The sequence below is a fragment of the Euwallacea similis genome, chromosome 14 (assembly GCF_039881205.1).
Source record: "Euwallacea similis isolate ESF13 chromosome 14, ESF131.1, whole genome shotgun sequence".
Taxonomy (NCBI): domain Eukaryota; kingdom Metazoa; phylum Arthropoda; class Insecta; order Coleoptera; family Curculionidae; genus Euwallacea; species Euwallacea similis.
In genome coordinates, this window is record NC_089622.1 from 2,303,134 (window position 1) to 2,317,111 (window position 13,978).

General features: G+C 33.9%; 1 protein-coding gene across 1 annotated transcript in view; it reads right to left on the reverse strand.

Annotated features, from left to right (window-relative positions):
• The window catches only part of mtt (mangetout), a 161,717-nt gene extending 155,619 nt beyond the window's left edge, over window positions 1–6,098 (reverse strand). Inside the window, exon 1 of the mRNA XM_066397223.1 lies at window positions 5,892–6,098. The gene's annotated coding sequence lies outside the window, so the exon portion shown is untranslated. The remainder of the gene's footprint in view (window positions 1–5,891) is intronic.
• Window positions 6,099–13,978: the final 7,880 nt, after the last annotated feature.

A 13,978-nucleotide genomic window follows, 5' to 3' on the forward strand; every position in this document is an offset into this window, starting at 1 on the left:
GCAGAAATATCGCCCTGAAAGTTATGTATTTATTACTACCAACCCTCGTCAAGTTTCTCCAGTTTTAGGCGCCTCGCTGATAATAACATTAAGCTACTAGAAAGACCACATCCAAATAAATTTATTCGCCATAACTTTATGACCTGTTTGTACGCCTAAATGGTTTAGCAGCACAAATCTGTCCCATCAGATATGGGCAAAAACGATGCGTGGGGATGGTCGTATATTAACGATGACATAAAACTACCCTGCAAATTATGCTGACCGAGTTTCGTTTGTGTTCAAATTGGACATTAATGTTGGTGATTTAAGGTGTGTTTGCCACGAACATGGTAAAATTTTACGGAATTGTTGGGTAATCACATGGTAATTCAGTATGGATGGCAGTATTGAAACTAGGTACTATAGACGGTAAACTGTATGACTTTAAATGGAATTGGCTAAAATTAAGAAAATTTGGAAAAACTGGAGTAGAAGAAAATGATTTAAATTATCAGTCCTAACTGAAACAAAAGCAATACTCATTTAAAGCTAAGAAGCAAAGTGAGAGAATTCCTGAGAAAATGCCCTTCGTCTCGCAGGAAAAACAGAATATCTTGCAGAAATATAGAATTTCCTACTGTATGAAATATGTTGTGGCATCTAGGCATTTTCAACAGTTCTTGTAGATTAAGAAGCTTTATATGTAAATAATATTTAGTAATAAAATGTTGCTATTGTCGGAAATTTTTTCGCCCTGTATCTTCGGAACAAAGAGACCTTTCAAAAATCATCAAAGGACAAAATATTCTTAGAATAGTCCGGAAAATAATTCCTTGAATTTTTGCCGTATGTTTAACAGACGCCCCATATAACGAAGATTTAATTTCTTCCAGAGGTACGGGTGGGCTACCATAAATGAATCAATGTAGTATATCTCCGTGTTGAGTTATCGTACAGAAACCTTTAGAGTTATAAAATTTCATTTCCTTTGCTGGACATCAGAATTTGTTGACAAATTGAGTAGGTTGGCACCTCAAATCTCTTAAAATCACACCAACTTTATTTATTTAAATAGAACACCCTGTACATTATTTGTGTTTCAGACGCACGTATTTCTTCCGCTTTCGACGCTATAAAATCGTATGGCATTATTTCTAACCGCTTTCTAAGGTTTCAAGAATATCCGTTCCACACGAGCAATTCCTTCTTTCATAGTACGTATTATTTAAATGTATTCAATCTATCTAAACCATTGCTTTTAACGGAATAGATATTGTTTAAAACGGTTAGAAAGAATATCACCAAAACCTATATTTTTCAAATCAGAATCAATAAGCGCATCTTATATACGAATAATATGAAGGGAATTCGATTTAACGCAAAAACCTTTATTTTTCTCCCCAAAATCATCAAAATTTTACATGAAATTTTGCTATCAAATTTGTTGTCCAGCTCTCATAATTTCACGAGAAATATAAAACTTTTCCATTTTAAGGATTTTTGGAAAACCAATAAGGACGAAGATATCCAATGGTCAATTTATGATGACTCATTCGGTACATAGTATTCACTGCATTTTATTATTCAAATATTACTCTCGATCACCACAGTTTTATGATTTAATTGAGGCTTATAAAAGCAATGAAATGTAATTTCTTTGCTAAAAAATTCAAAATAGTTAAATTTAATAACAAATAAACAGACGTGTGGTTCAAATCACGTGTCTTTTTATTCACGTCAGAAAATATGACGATTGAAAGTCGCCTTACGTAAAATGACAAGTCACATAAATTTAATATGCTAAAAAAGAATAAAGATATATTTGAATGTCTAAACATAATCCTGTTTTTTTTACATGGTTGCCGCTTAACTTGTTGACGTTTTTATTCATTGGTATGATAATGACGTGTTCTGGATCTAACAATACTGTTATACAGGGTGTATCAGAAATAAGTATATTAATTTTAACTGGGGCAGCATTTTTTCTATGTACCAGTTTTTTCGAAAATCACTCTTTCATTCTTACATTTCCCTCCTTAAAATTCGTAACACGCCAATGATGCTTGTTATCGAGTTAACATTATTTTTCAGAAAAAAAATACGCGTACTTTCATCGACAAATCAAATTTATTTGGTACTGCGTAGGTATAAAAACTTGCGAACCTTTTTTGCGGTCGTTTTTGAAATGTGTTTATCGCTCAGTCGACTAGGTCAATGCTGAGTAGTGAAATTTGACCAAAACTACTTTTAATATTTTCTTGATAATGAGAGATGATCGAAAAAAAAGTACTAAGGAAAGTTGCTGTCCTTGAAGAGTTCTACTACCAGTTAAAATTAACGTACTTATTTCTGATACACCCCGTATACTGTTAAATACTGATAGCGTTGCACCAATACGTGAAAAATTCCTGCTACATATTAATTTTGAAAAAATGTGGCATCTCTGCTGATATGAAACCTGTGACGTGCATAAAAAGTCACGTGATTTGAACCGTAGATCATCACACAGATATTGGAGTGGACACACAATTAAGTTATACGAAAAATAGCTGAAAGAAGAACTAAATTTAAATGAATAATTCTAGTGCTTTCTCATGAATTAGTCTCATACAACACTGTGGAAGTCATAAATAATCTAGAATCGGATTCGTTTTCTGCCGAATAGAACTGGACAGGGCCATTTTGATCAAAAGACATGTGGAATCCCTATTTCAATATTGATGCCAATTCTTGGGGGTCCTTCTAGATTTCTTGTCTTGAAGAACTTCTCCGCGTTATAGTATAACAATTTTCCTGCTGAATTTGGCTTGAAGAAAGAGCGATAAAGCAAAATCCTCATCAAAAACTTCAAACTGTTTCCTTGAACTTGTCGAGATAGCTGCATCATTTATCACAACTTGGGAAAATACTCCTTGCAGCTCCAAGCTTTGACTTGGTGTTCTTATACACGATAGCAAATTATTATTGAGGATTTATCATTCATCTACTTATCATGCGTTTTTCTGAAAGTAATTTTGTCTCGGTCCACGTATCTTCATTTTATCATAAAGTTAGGTAAACATCTTCCCTATATGTTTGACGAAAATAAACATATTTTATTGTCGCATATGTCGGCAAATTTTGGTAGTTGAATGGGTCCGTACTAGTTAAATATATCTTACCGTTCATAAGTACTTGCTCGCTCCAGTATTTTTTAATTTTAAAAAGAATGTATGAAATAATGAAGAAGAAACAATATTTGGAAATTTGAAAGAAGCAAATGTTACCCGCTAGGTGTCGTATTTTCGGGCACAAATTTATTTTTCGACAAGGCAACGATCCGAAACACAATTTCAAACTATGCAAATCTTATTTGAATCAATTAAAAATTGAAAATAAACATGAGGTGATGGAGTGGCCATCACAGTCGCCTGACCTCAATCCCATCGAGTTATTGTAAGATGAGCTCGACAGAAGGATAAGAAGCGAGTGTCCATCATGTCAGGAATCCCTGTGGAGGATCTTACAAGACACATGGCGTCTAATATCAAATGAAACGCTAATAAAGTTAAATGAAAGAATGTCACGGTTATGTGCAGCGATTATAAAAAATAAAGGTGGTCATATTGACGAGGCTAATGTTTAAGACTAAGTTTGGAAATAAAGGCAATTTATATTCAAAATTAGTTTTAAACAATATCTATAGTAAACCTTAAGATATAATGCGATTAGATGAAAATTTTGAGATGGGCAAATACTTACGGACGGCAATGTACATGTTACAATCAAAACTTCTTTTCAGTCAAAACTACTTTTGACTGAAAAAAAATAGTCAAAAGTGATTTTGACTGAAAAAAAATAGTCAAAAGTGATTTTGACCGCAAAGTTTTGTCAAAAGTAGTTTTAACTGAAAAATACCAGTCAAAACAACTTTTAACAAAACTTCAATCAAAAGCACTTTTGACTGAAAAGAAGTTTTAACTGTAACATACACACAAATCATGACAAATAATATATGGATTAAACATTGCTGTGAAATTTATGTAAATTAGACATCTAGCTACTAATAATAATGTTCAACTGTAAAAGAAAAACACATAAATTAATGCTAAAAATTGCTTATTTTGATTGTCTCAGACCCAGCTCTTGTCGAATCACGGCATAAGCTTGACTCAGCTAAAACTTCTCCTCACACATTATAGCTGAGTTTGGTAATTGCATCCTGAATGGTGCGAAAACCAGGCAATGTCGTTCGAAATTGTCCGATAACTTCGAGTAACATGGGTCCATTTATGCAAAGCTCAGGATGTAATTATCGAACTCAACTTATGGATATACGTACGTATAATGAAATTGTTAAAGTTAGATTGCGATCATTGTAACACGAATGTGTTTCTTATGGTCGTGTTCACTGAGCAATTTTTAAGTATAGTTAAAACGTTGCTTAACTAGAACTAACGAAAAATCTCCATGGCATTTTTGTTTTGAAGTTCCCTTAACTTTAAATGGTATATTTAAAAGTTTCTTGGTGCAAACGACCATTGTGGACGTGAAAATTTACGAGAGTTAAGTTTAGATCGGTCAGACGTAAGCCATGCTTCAGCAATTTAGCTTCAGTGGAGCTCAATGAAGTTGAAGGGAATACTACTAGGTATGAATGATGACCGCAACCCAATAGGCGAAAAAGTCACATAAAGTTATTTTATTGTGTTTATACCCATGTCTTCAGCTCCCAACCATTGACACGTGGGAGACCCAACAATAAATTATACGTAAGGTTGATGAACCTAAAAGGGATTCTGCAGAAAAACGGGAACATTACAGTCGTCCAATTATACAATGGTTAAACTTTAACAATTTTTTCCGGAAAAACTTGAAGGATTTTCCAAAAAAATGTCTTGCAAAATCGACTTAATTTTTCATGACACACCTACCCCTAAAATTGTATAGATAAGTTGTGAATCACCCTGTATGCCACTGCTGTAAAATAAATATCGTACATTTTTAACACTGGAACATTGTAAAAAGAAAATTAAATATTTTAAGTAGAAAAAGGTATGAAATGTAGCAATGAAGACTAGTGCTGCTGCATCAAAATTTTTTAAGAAATAAGGCAATCGGTTTTTGATTCTGTAATTATTCGAGAACAAGATGCAATACAAATTAAAGCCTGTTACGATTTTTTGACTTAACGATTTTTTTCCACCCACCCCACTGCCCCCCTGCCCCCGCTTTATACGTTAAGGTTCGATAAAAACAAGTGTCAAAGAAGAGGTACTTAATTTCCCTATAATTTTTAAAATCTTTCGAACTTTATAATCCGTCTTTGTGTCACTTGTGCACAAGAACAAAGCCTCTGTATTCACCTCCGTGATCAATTTCGTTTCCCGCATTACATAAATTTCAACTTCCGAATTCTATAGCACACCTTAAGTTAAAAGTCGGCAATGCGAAATACAACCTTTAAAGTACGTTTCGGTACGAAGTTTCTTCCCCTTCGCGAATAAAAGTTCTTAAATGATCGGTCTCGCATTTTTAACTCAGAAATATTTCCGGCCCCTAAACACCTAATCAATCTAATGTATACTTGTCAGACGCAGGGCAGTGAGGTAAACTTTGATTTCGACATACGAAAGAAAAATTGCTTCCCAGGGTAAAAGCAATTTAGAACTATTGCTGCTGCAGAAAAGTTCAAAAGGTGTGAATAGATGAAACAGGAAGGAAATGGCTGGCTTTAAACTTTTGAGTTAAAATTAATAAATTTCTCTAAACCGGTGTTAATAAACACCCCCTCAAAATTCTGCTTTGCCTTGTAATTTCGCCTCAAAATTGAACTGGATCATGAAAATTAACCATCGTTAGGTTTCGCTTTTTGCAGAAGCTTCAAATACCAAAGTCGAACTTTATTGGTTCTGCTTCACCGAGCTTACCTCAGCCTATAAATTGTCTCATTGTGCGAGAAGTCAAGAAGAAGATTTCACACATCGTCGAGGCCAAAGTCAATTTTTCAAGATGTCATTTCACCGAAAGGTCCTCAGTGGTAATCGTAATGTTAATCCGTAGAAATCGCGCAAAAACTTCGGAAACTTTCCCGCATTTGAAAACTCCCGACTCGTATTTTCCGTCTGGAAAATGTGCGCTCGTCGCGTCAACTGTTCGGTATTTTGGATGCCGACGGTTGGAGAACCGGTCCAGACTCAAACTCCTGCGCTTCAAACTTCCAGAACTCCCGAGATTTACCGGTGAGAATATTGAAATTAGGTGATTCATTGTATACCATTCGTTTTATTCCTCTTAAATGATGAAGCGAAAAGAAAGTTGGGAACGCATGAGTTGCTGCAACTGAAAATTATTGCATATGAATTTCCATCATGCGAAAATATTTTGAATGAATCCATTAATTGACGGAGCTGATGCCTGCCTGCGATTTCCATTTTCTATTTTCCATCCTCTCCACGCTGTACTCTCATATGCGTAAAGCGCACGCAACATGGTGCTTGTGTACCTATTTAATATACCTACATGACTGACGAGGCCAATAAGTAGAAACACGTATCCCCGGGCTGTCCAGCATCCTCCTTCCTTTCTAATTGAACCCTCATTATACGTGTATGTAAAAATACTTTCAGTGAATTTCAGAACTGAATAGTCAAAAAATATATAGTACGTATCATTGCAAAAAAATGATCGCACCATTTAATAAGTAAAGTAATTTTATAATATATTTTTCACTTAAAAAAAAGAGTCTTAAAGCGTCTTCCTGTATATTATGCATAAAATCCCTTTAGATCTGTGACAATTTAGTAAATTAGTTTTCTGTTCTAAAAATCATCCTCTTTGTCGAAATTGCGAGCAACGCTCCCAAGTATTAAATTTAAATCCTGCTCCTTAATATACTGTCCAAGCAGTTTTAGTCCCAAAGTTTCCCCATCCAGTGACCAAACTGGATTAAAATTGACCTCAATCTCCCCAGACTCCGTAAGGCTCCAAGTCGTTGGAGTATTTTAATAAAAACCGATTCCATATCTCGTTAAAAGAACGGTAAGGCAAAAAGAAAATATTTCTTTCTTCTCCCGACTCGCATTTTTTATTAAAAATACTTGATAAATTTTAAGCAAAACAGAATTCTTACTCTTCGTAAAGGCCTTTTCATAAACATTTCTTATACATTTAAGCATACTTTATCTCATATCGACAGCTTACTTTCCTTTTCAGATATTTAAATTCGGATAATTTCGATGTTTCTCGCATTCTTGGAAAAAGTTTTTCCGCTATTTCAAAATACGTTAAACTTATGTTTATCTTAATCATATTATGTACATCAAAGAAAGTGGAATGTCTTACTAGGTTATATGGAACCATTCAAAATATATTTTCTACGCCCATGAAATTTGGTACCGGGTGCAAATAATCCTCTACCGTCCGTTTTTAAGTATTTAACAAATCCGGTGACACTTTACCGCAGGGCGACTGCAGTTTACTGAATGACGCGAAATGGAGCTCGGTATTTTTCAAAAAGCTTCACTTCAAGTTTTGCTTTTCACAATGAAGATACTGGGGCGCAAAGTATAAGATGCGCGCGCAAAAATCAAACAAAACTCAAATACAATATATTGAAAAAGAATGTTTCCTTTAGAAAGAGTTTTCGTGCGGAAGTAAACCTTTCCAGCCCAATTTGCACCTCACATTTTTCAAACTTGAACACGAATATTACTATCTGGTAAACCTTCAACTGGCCATCCGTGTCTCTCACAAAACCATTTGTCAGTTGTTATGTAAATGGTGGAGATCTTCATTCGTTAATGCACTCACCTCTCCAGAAATCCGAAGATGTCCGTTTCTTCAAAATCTCCCGAAAATATCGTCACACAAAGGCCAAAGGGTTGTTTTTTGTGGTCGTCTCGCAATTAACCCTCATCAAAAGTAATAAAATTGACAGCTGTCCATCGATTTTTCTTTCCTTCCGCAAGTAGGAATCCGTTACTCTTTACTAATGGACCTTCAGCCCTTCATCCACTTTTCGAGGGCGTGATGTTAAAAGAATTTTTTTAGAAGAAAGTTTGGCCCAAGACTAGGGTAAATTTCTCTCGGAAATTGTTAATTTCCATTAGTGATGAAAGAAATTAAATGATTGGTGGCCACAGCAACACAACACGAATATCCAAATTATTTAAAGAAAATCGCAGATTAAAAATCTCACCTACCACAACTGTACCAATGTTATAAAATCATATTCAACGCCGCCTATCCTGCATCATATAGCCGTCTTTATTTAGTATATAAGCTAAAAGGAAGCAAAAGATGATCTTTGATTGATCCTGCCACCCTACAGTAAAGTATAGGCTGTAAATGCAGGTAACCAATATGTAAGTTTGGTGTCCATTTAAGAGCGGGGGCGAGAAATTGAAAAAAAAATGTCTGGAACTATTGAAATTTGAGCATAAATCACATAAAGAAGGATCGAATTAGATAACAAAAATCTTCAGATTTTTCTATGAATCTGAAGATTTTTTGCTATGCGAAAAAAATATTGAAAAGATCATTTAAGTATCGAAGGTATCTTTGTTCAAGGCATTTGATTGTTAAAAATTGCCCCATCATTAACTGAAGCAAGTCGATAAGTTCAGAGGATTTAATTCCTCTTATCAGGTTTGTAACGCCGTAAAATTAACTGTGTAATTGCAAATAAGATTAACTAACTCTGTCTTGTGTCTGGGATAGGCAGGAATTTATTGAACCTTTTTTTTAGGCGGTGTTTCCCAATTTTTAAATCCTAACGATTATAATTTTTAATAACTTTCATGTAATTAATTACAGTATTTCTGGTTCCAGCAGCTCGTCTTTCTCAGAAACATCTGGACGATGTTTACATTAAACACGTTTAATTTAAATCTGGGGTAGCTTCCATTGAGTATAACGTTTTAGAAGTCCTCTAAAAAGCTGGAAAATTTAGAATAACGGCAGTAGCTAGCTATAAAACAACATGTCGTTTAGCTCCTATATTATGCAGGTAATTTTAACTTTGCAGAATAATCATGGGACATAAGTTAATGCTTAATGAGTTCCGATTACCATGTACATTAGAGACAACGAATTGGGTTTTTTAGTTAAAAATTCAGAAATGAAACATAATAAAAAATTTTAGTTTTAAAATAGGTACCCAAAAATTCACAAAGCGACTTAAAAGTCTGGAAGTTGTGGCTGCACAGCGATGTATTCTAGAAACAATTCTTAGGATACGTAGTTTCAGAATATGAAAACATATACAGGGTGTTCGAATAAAAAAAACTGCTTTGGGTTTCCATCAGAAGAGAGAGGTTATGCAAGTTACATTTTTGGTAATTCCGTACATTTCAATGCTCTGAATCTCAAAAACTGGGCGAGATCGGCCGTGCCCCACAAATATACTCTGACAATATTTACAAATTTGAAAGTTTCTGAACTAAAGCGACGCAGCTCTTAGATTTATTGAATAAACTTGAAATAATCTAAACTCTGTAAATTGAAATAATGCAGTTTTTTTAATTTGAATATTTAGAGAGGTGAATTTCATCGCACAAAACCTACAGCAGTCTGCTGAAGTCTCTAAAAGAAAACAGTCTGTAAAGTCAAGTTTTGTAGAACGCACTGTGAATTTCAGTTTAATTCATATTGAATTTGTTACTGTTGTGAGGATTGCGATCATAAAGATAAACCCGAGCCCTTCTTGGTTACGTGCCTCATGAGAATTGCTGATTATTCTCTCGCATTCTAAAATCAGTGGCGGATTTCTGACAAAGAGAAAAGCAGGATTTTGGGAACGAACCAATCTCGTAAGAGTTTGTTGAAGACTTTTAAGGTTTTAGCCTTGTCTTCCTAATATGTTTTTTGGTAATTTAACTCGTAAAATTATTCTTTAAAACTACACTCGACATGGTAGGTAGTTTCTATTAACTTACAAAGTCTATAACTTCGTCGTTTGAGAACAGCAATTCATTTCTCTATACCTTCGACACTGAAACAAAGCTCTTGCATTCTGCAAACGCCCTATTACGGCAGCATTACACCCCACAGAGACCGATACTAAACGAAATTACAAATTCCGTTTTAGTAACGAAATTAAGCAGAGAGAGCAAATTTACATTCGAAACAACCTAAATCGTCTTGTGTGCATCCCTCGACTAGTTTCGAACAAAATTGCATGCGATTGCCTCCCTAATTCCACCCTGGAACTGATAACACAAACAGGGGCTGCTAACAACAACAAGCTCAATATTTTACAACATGCATTCGGAATTTTATTCGCGAGAGGAGAGATTAATGTGTGGTGAAATATAAAAATTCCATGTGTGCTACATGCGTGATTTATTAACCATGATAAACGTCCTAACGTTAAGAGAAACTCTATTAGAGCTAAATGACTGTAATCATATATTCCTGCATTTAATATATTTATACAGGGTGTTCCTTAATGATGCGCGGGTATTTTAAGGTGGGATTCTACATGAAAAAATAATGATAGTTTGTTATACATGTATAGGTTGGTCCAATCGCTACGGGCCACTATTGCTATTTTCTAAACCGTAAACATTACAAGTTCGGTTAAATCAGACAAAAGTCAAATTTGATGACATGTTAAGATCTCGAAGCATTATTGCCAAAATTTGTTCGATTTCACAAGTATTGGGAAAAAACGAAATTTCGCCGAAAATGTTCTTTGTCAATAAGCTAAAAACTAAGGGTTTTCTAAAAAAAGTTTTTCTTGTGATATTTTATTGGTTTTTAAAGCTCTACACACCAATGTTAAGTTTTATAAAATAGCACTTTTAGTTTCTGAAATATCGACACTAACTTCAATTTTTTAAATACGGACCTGGATTCAATTCACCAATGACCTGGATCATTAATTTAATTTCTTATTTCAACAGAGGTACCTAATTTATTTTGTTCTATATTCCAGTTTTCAGATTGGAGCAAAATAAAATTTATAGTTTTCAAAGAATAAACCTAAAAGTATAAGAAAACGAAACACGTTTTTGGCAAAATTTTGTTTTTTCCAAAATATTTCCGAAACCGAACAAATTTTGACAACAGTGCTTCGAGATCTTAACTTGTCATCAAATTTGACTTTTGTCTAATTTAACCGAACTTGTAACGTTTACGGTTTAGAAGATAGCAATAGTGGCCCGTAGCAATTTTACCACCCTATACATGTATAACAAACTATCATTATTTTTTCATGTAGAATCCCACCTTAAAATATCCGCGCATCATTAAGGAACAGCCTGTATATACTATATTAAATACACCACTTTAAAAGTAATTAGGATCACACCTAACTAATTGTTATTAATGTCTGAACTTATTAAAGAATCCTTCGTTAATGAAATAAATCCATTAAGTTTATTAGTAAAGTAAGTACAATATCCAATTATCTAAAACTAATTACGTTCTTCTTGAAACTGGTCCCCGGATAATTGATTGAGCTGAGTCTGTTATGATTTCGCTGATTGCCTAGAATAACCGCACTTCCAATAGTCGATTACATTAGAAGTTGATGAGCCAAAATCATCCAAACTTATTTTCGAAAAAGCTCACTAAATCCCTCAAATTGTCAATCGCATTTGAAAGTCGTCGAAGGGTTAAGCAGAACGAAAATTTTAGTAAGTTAAATAAGCAAATTGCTTTAGGTCCTCAAAGTGTGCGGTAATTAACCTCACTCGATAAATTAACTCACAATTCGGAGCAATTATTTCCGGGAAACTTTAAACGCTTACTAGGAGCGTCGTAATTGCACCATTGGAGTCCACTTAATACCAGCTTTAATGAATTTATAATAATCAGGAGTTTGAGCTTGGAATTAGTTTGTCGTTGAATATGCAGGAGAGAAAACTTGTTGAAATTTATGTGTGTGTTTAGAAGTTTTGGACCTTAAAACTAAGAAGTCTTCCCAAAGTTTTTCTTTCTTTACGCAGATTAGTTAGAAATATTTATGCGCATGCTTCTATAATACAAGGTGTTACTTAGTGATAGGCCGTAATTTCAAGAGCGTATTCCTGAACTAAATTCAAGTAGAAAAGTTCATATAAACAAGTGTCCTGGAAAGTCTAGTTTTCAAGATACAAGGTGTCAAAGGTTAAAAAAAAATGTTTTTTTTAATTAATATTTCAAAGATCCTTTTGCCGATTTTGTTGAAATTTGGCTCTGTTGTTCGTTGTAATAAGACACTAAGTTAGCACTAACTAGATGATAATTGTGAGTTCTAGTAGCATCCCGGAGGCAGTCTTACGAACAATATTACCAAAAAAAAACGTACGCCATTGACTTTTTCAAATTTTTGTATTTTTTTCGGACTAAGCACCTAAAAATGCAACTTTTTCGTTTTTTGTTATTATGTCGTATCTTACTTCGTATTCAAGAAAAAATAAAAACCACTTTATTAATAATAACTTTTCTATTCGAATTTAATTCAAGAACGCGTCCTTAGAAATACAGCCTATCACTAAGTAACACCCTGTATATTCCTTCCTATAGCTACAGAAAAGGTATAAATATGTTTTGATTAGCTATTAAAGGAATGTCTAAAATAAATCACCTCAAACAGGATTTCAAGCACGCAACGACCTTAATTCAAGATAGTTCCAGTTCGCTATTGGATTCATTTGAGTTGATTAGAGCGGTCGTGGAGAAGTGTTTTTGTATTCTATGTGGACCAAAAATTTTAAAATTCAGATTCTGTTTTGTGTATAAGAAATTTTAGTGGAATTCAAATTTAGTTCAGCAGAGAAACAAAGAAAAATCAGTTAATATACAAAATTCTTGTCTGTTTAACTATAGACCTTATACAGGTTTTTTTTTGTTATATTTATTTAAGGAACCTATTTACTTAGAAATTTCCCACTGAAATTGAGAAGTAGAGCCTCTGATACGCCCTACATCTGAAAATACTTGCTTTTCCAATTACAAATACCTCCCTACTGAATTTCGTCGGTGCAGGTATACCACCGACTGCCTCCAAGTTTGTTTTTCACATTTAAGACATTTTCTTAAGATTTACTATTCGGAAGGTATTAGCGGGCACTGAATGAACCAGAGGAATATGGTATAACAGAGCCAAAAATGTGGGAACAGCATATAACTACTGAATAACTATTTATTTTGTCGCCTCTTACTGACTTTAAATTTAATATTTTTTGCCATGACCTTAACTAACATTCACACGATTCCACAAACTACATTGTTAGCTGCATTATTTTTGAATAATGTAATGAGCTTGAAATGGATAATATTGTTTTTACGGAATATATCATCATTACACTGGTTTTCTTGATTAGGAAAAATACAGAGTGATTTGACCAATAAAAACAACGAAATTATAAAATCAATTACCAGCAGGGTTCGTTCAGGAAGAAATCTCGAATTTCATCATCACTTTAAGACTGATTAAATCTTATAATTAGTTATAAATGCGCCGTGGATAGTACGTACATTAGCCTGACTAATCACCTTCCGTGGATCATCAATAATCGAGGCTTAGGTTTTACGTCAAGATTAATAATTTTTATAAACCTGTAACATCAAAATCGCCTATCAAAGTTTTTCATTTAACATTAGGTACTAAATCTAGCATAAAATCTCTTTCCAGGATCGTAAACATATAAACAAACTCAAACCCATCGTTTTATTTGGTTTTTGTTATATCATTAAAATACTATGCTTGAAGTTAGAAAAGCATTTAATGCAACTTTTAAAGCCCGCTCAACCTTATGTCCTCTGGCAATTGCTCAAAATCCAGCTCAGAACTGTTTGTTCTGCCAGGAAACTGGAAGAAAAACGAACCAAAACATCCAAAGAGGAAATAATATTTCAAATTAGGTTTTCTCTAGTTCTCTGTAATTGTAATTTACGCTCTAAGGGTTAAAGTTCAAAGACAGTTTCGAGTTTCAAGACATTGTTAACAGCTTTTAGGATTCCTATTCTTAGTTACAACCTCAAGCTTTGTTTACGCAAGATTTTTCCCCAATAAGAAAAGAGATTT